Raw genomic sequence first — 5,476 nt, 5'->3', positions numbered from 1 at the left:
CTCTTGTTCTTCCCGAGGGCCAGCATGGCAGATCTGGAAGGAACACTGTGGTTCCTCCTGCAGTATTTCTCCCACTCTCACCAGCATTCCTTTGCTATGTAGCCCAGGGGGACGGATGGGCTGCTTCGTGAGCTTTGCCTTCACTTAACAGGTTCCTTTTGGTTTGCCCACTGAGGTTGATTATTTCCTTCCAATCACCTTGGTGACATCTTAGTCCTGAGGTTTATCTGAAATGTGATTGTTGCTGATTGATTGCTTCTAGACAAGTCGATGTAGCTATTTAAAAAGTTAGTGAGAGGGCTTCCCTGGTGGTGCAGTGGTTGAGGGTCCGCCTGCTGATGCAGGGGACACCGGTTCGTGCCCCAGTCCGGGAGGATCCCACATGCCACGGAGCGGCTGGGCCCGTGAGCCATGGCCGCTGAGCCTGTGCGTCTGGAGCCTGTGCTCTGCAACGGGAGGCCACAACAGTGAGAGGCCCGTGTACCGCAAAAAAAAATAATAATAAAAAATAAATAAATAAAAGTTAGTGAGAGCCAGGGTTTTTGTTTTGTTTTGCTTTGAAGATAGTCAAATCAATTCACTTAAAAACATAAGTGTATACGCCAATTTTCCTCATAAAAACCTCAAAAGCATGGTGTAATCACTTGAATTATTAAATGATATAAACATACTTATCAAGGCAAAATGTAAATAAAACCAAGAAAAGAATGTCCTGGAAAAAAGCAGAACTTCATCACACACAGAACAATCCTGTGTGATGATAACACGTAAATACGCATTAAATCTATAGCCACCCACTGTGTATTCATGTTTCTCACAGAAAGAGGGCTTTTAAATAAAATTAAATTCTGTAATCAGTACTGCAGTACAGATTTATTTGAACCACTGAACTCAACAGGTTTTTTAAAAATGTATACATTTATGGAGCAAAAAAAATAATTCAGTGTTTTTAGCAGTAGATGAAATTCGTTACACTTACATGAATTTGACTAATCACACTTGCGTCATTATAAGAAATCAACCACTTCCCAACTCACAAACTAACTCATGTCAATACTGGAATCTACAGGACCAAAGTTGTATCTCTACAGTTCGTAGACACCTGTTTGCATTGATTCCTACAATAATCTCATGAGGGAGGTATTATGATCTTCGTTTTGCAGGTTAAGAAACTGAGGCTTAATAGAGTTAGTGACCCCCTAGGAGCAGAGGACAGTGAGTGATCCTGGAGCCTGTCTCTGACTCTGAAGTTTCAAGGGGCTCAAAGAAATAATAGGAAAAACAACATGACCGCCCGTTCTTAATCAGCGATCAGAGCTCTTAGTTAATCGAAATGTTTAGCTATTTTCCCCATTTGAGTCTTCATAAACGGCTCTATTCACTCAGGTACAGCACTGCTTGCTGAAAATGCCTCAGACCTAATGTCAGTGTTCACTCTAGGGATTCGCCCACCTGACTTCTCCAGGTATTTTGATCTTGTCTTAGGCAGGTTTCATTAGTGGAGGACTGGGGCAGGCTTTTGATTTCCTTTGGGCACATTTTATGTGTAAACTTTGTAATCTCAAAAAGAGTGAAATCACTAATCTGATCATTTCTAATGAAAAAGGCTTAAGGAAGTATCATTTTGGAAAAGATTAACTTTTATTTTGTCATAAGATTATTTGATGTTTTCCTTTTTTTCAAGTACCTAGTGTATGTAAAAACAAAAAAGTAATTTTTCTATGGAATCAATGTTAATTATCTCAAGAAAAATGTATAGTTATAATCAGAAAATTTCAGAAATGTAATAAAATAATAATAAAATGTTTATTAGTATCTAAAATATATAAAAATCTAGGACCCAACATCTTTGAATCTACAAGCCCAATTTCTGATGCATCTTGGCAAATTTTTCTTTAACCTTGGCTATCAGGAAGCTTAGAGTCTAATTTACAATCTAATTTGCATTAGCTATAGGTTAATGCTCTTCTCCATTTCTCCTGCAAGATTTTACTGATACTTTGAGTTTTATGTTGATGAGACACGTTTCAATTATAATTTGTCTCAATTTTATTATGGAAGTTGATGTGATTTGTTTAACATTATTTCAGTGTTTATTGATCACTTACTATCTATTAGATCTGCAAATACAAAGGTAAGTAAAACATAGCTTCTACCCTCAAGCAAATTATGAACTCACAAATAGAAAAATAAGTAAATATGCAAATAAATACAAACATAGGTCCAGAATCCTGCCTGAATCAAATATATACTGGCTGTAAAGAAATGAACAGATTCCCCATCTCATAACAGGGTAGGTACTCAATAGATATTTATTTGTTGAGTGAGTGAATAAGTTAATGCATGGCTAGAAAAATAATAAAATATAAGATATAAAGAAATGATTAAAAAATAAAATTTTACAGAAAAAATGTTATTAGATGTTAAAAATCTGGGAGAAGATATAACTAATTCTAGGGAGATCTCAAGAGAGACAGACATAGAGTTCTTATGTGCTCCTTGCCCCACAGTGTCTACGTGGATGAGCCCTTGTGGAGTGCAGACCACTTCACGGTGCCCCAGGGTCCCTCCCTACCTCCCCGCAGTGGACATAGGCTAGGATCCCTGTTATGCTGTGGACCGCACTCACCCTGAGCATGTGATGTGAAATGTGGAGAGAACTCTGAATAACCCAGAAGAGTTCATTCTCAGGTCACATTCAACTAGGTCACTATATATGGCACTGGTGCACAACCTTTGCTATTCCATGAGGACCTACCATGCGAAAGATCCTTTGAGATGGGTGGGGGAAGATAAAAAGAGAGATAAAAAGTAATTCGTCCTCAGGTGAGGCACGGATGGTTCTGACCCTCTGGATCACTAGTGTTGCATACTTTTACAAAAGTAATGATGTCTTCCAGATATGTGAAGCATACTAAGAATTGATTTGGAAAGAAAAAAAGTGTTTACGGAAGATGTCTCAGATGCTTTCAGAGTATCTACTGCTGAAAGCACAGGAAAGGTTATTTACTAAATAAAACTGATGTAATCGAAAGCATATTCTATCTTCCAAAAATGAGCAAGGGACTTCTTTCTCAGCGCTAAGGCAATGAAGAAGGAATTATGCATTTCCTTAGGCATTCTATAACCCTGCAGTGCATCTTCTGAAAGACCTGTACAAGGTAAATAGTTTTTTTCTTTTCCTCTCTTTTCGTATCTTATCTTGAGAATGGGGAAGGCTGAGGCAAAGAAAGCAAAGCGCTTTGCAAAGGCGCTAGAGGTGGGGCTAAGCTGAGCTCCTCCCACCCTGCTTGTTATCAAAGCTGCCTACGGTCCAAAAAGTGCTCTTTGCCACACAGATTGCAACTTGTAACTGTGCTGCACAACTTGGGTAAGACTGGCTAGAATGGTCCAATCTTGTTGGTGCAACAGAAATAAGTGAAGGTTGAAAGTAGTCAGGCAACCAAAAATCATCCCAATAAATCAGGTTTTACCCTGTCCACCATCCCTCCCAAATTCATTAGGCCTTTGCTGAAATGCAAGCTTATCTTAAAAACCAACAATATGTGAATGGCCTAATGTTCACAGGTCATTCAGGTACAGAAACAGCCAAGGAAAGAGATGCCAGGTCAAAAGCTTCTTTGAAAGAAACTTGAATTGAGGACAACTGGAAAGATCAGAGAGGGTTAGGATTGAGCCCCTGGCTATACCTCAAAACTATTTTGCACTGAAGCTTCACTGACTCTAATTTGAGGCACTAACTAACAGCCAAGAAAAGATTAATAAAGGCCATAAACACTCTTGGGTCATTTCTGAATGGGTTTTTTATAACGTGCCCAGCAAAGGATAATGGTAGATAACCAGGCTGAGCATCTTCTTCCTCTGCCTCCTGCTTCCTGCACCCCGAGCTGGAAGAATACGCAGACACGGGCTTTCTTCTTTCAAACACCCTCTGTAGGTGAAAAGGCTTTCATTTACATCTGAGTGTTTCCAGGCTCACTTTAGTGCCTATTTACATGATCTTTTTAGGTCTTATTTATGTGATCACTCTTTCCGGCTTTTTAAATTCCCTCTGTCTATATTTTCTGAGTCTTCATCAGAGCCAGACTTTTGGGGACTTACCAAGTCTGCACTGGCTTTTGACTACACCAAAGCTTAGGGCTGGCTCTAAGCAAAATTGTGGGTGGAAAATGATAGTTCAGCACTCTTGGGCCCTCACTGCTGGAACTTCCCTCTTCATCTCCCTTTCTTTCTCTTCTTCTCCATCAGTCACCATGCTGAACCCAAATATTCCCCCCAAGGCTCTGTGGCACCCTCCTCTCCTCTCCTTGCTGGACCCCCGTGTGCCTGGGCGCCCCACCCTGGTCTGACTTCACTGGCAGGTGTTGGGAGCCACCCCAGCCAAGGGCTTCCCTGTATCTCAAGGCACATGCTACCTGCTTTGCACTCCTGGGTGGAGGGGATGCCCTCACCAGGGACCCTCCTCTCTTTTCTGGGTGCCCGGCACCTTAACAGTGGTCTGCTGGAGACTGTATGCCAAGGATCACGGGGAGTGATTGTCAAAGAGAAGCGACGTGCTCCTCTCAGCCCTGTGCTTTTGATTCCTTAGGTCTGGATTGGGGCCTGGAACCTGTACATTTAAAATGTGTCCCAGGTAATTCTTATGCAACCAGAAATCAGAGACATATTTTGGACTGCTGCTTTTAGTCCCAGGAGAGCTCAAACAGGATGAGGTTTAGATAGTCAGACAGAGGTGAAACCCCTTTGGTGGCATTTGCTTAAACAGCTAAAGCTTCAGGACCCAGAGCAAGCCTTTTCCAAGCATCACTCACTTGGGGGCTGAAGGCCCGCCACGCCCCTTCTACTTTGTTGACCTAAAGGGAGCTATAGAGGATGTTAGAGATAAATGGGGTGGAGAGTAGCCCAGGTGCAGCCAGCTGATAGTCAGTCAAGAGGCTTCTTCTACATGGAAAACTCCTCTCTGAGTCACTGAACACATCTTTTTGAAACACTGCTTTGAAAAATGTTTTGGGGGGAGAATGTTTCCAAATTGACAGTAATGTACCCACCTATTTGTATATAGTTCAGCCCTTCTCAAACTTTTTGGTCTCAGGAAACCTACGTTCTTAAAAATGATCAATGACCTCTAAGAGCTTTTTAAAGTGTAGGTTGTATCTACCAATATTTACTCTATTAAAAATTAAAACTAGGAAAAATTTTTAATATTTACTTAATTTATTTAAAATAACAATTATAAACCATTTCATCAACATAAGTAATATATTTTTATGAAAAATAACTGTCTTTTCCAAAACAAAAATAGAGAGGGAGAAGAATAGCAATGTGTTCTGTTTTTACAAATCTCTTATGTCTGGCCCAAGAGTAGAGAGCTGGATTCTCATATCTGCTTCTGCATTCAGTCAAATGAGATGATTGCAATATCACAGGTCATATAGCCTTTGGGAAATATCACCATAGGTGCACCATGAAATTTACA

This window comes from Tursiops truncatus, chromosome 10 (assembly GCF_011762595.2).
Source record: "Tursiops truncatus isolate mTurTru1 chromosome 10, mTurTru1.mat.Y, whole genome shotgun sequence".
Taxonomy (NCBI): domain Eukaryota; kingdom Metazoa; phylum Chordata; class Mammalia; order Artiodactyla; family Delphinidae; genus Tursiops; species Tursiops truncatus.
This window is presented reverse-complemented; position numbering follows the sequence as displayed.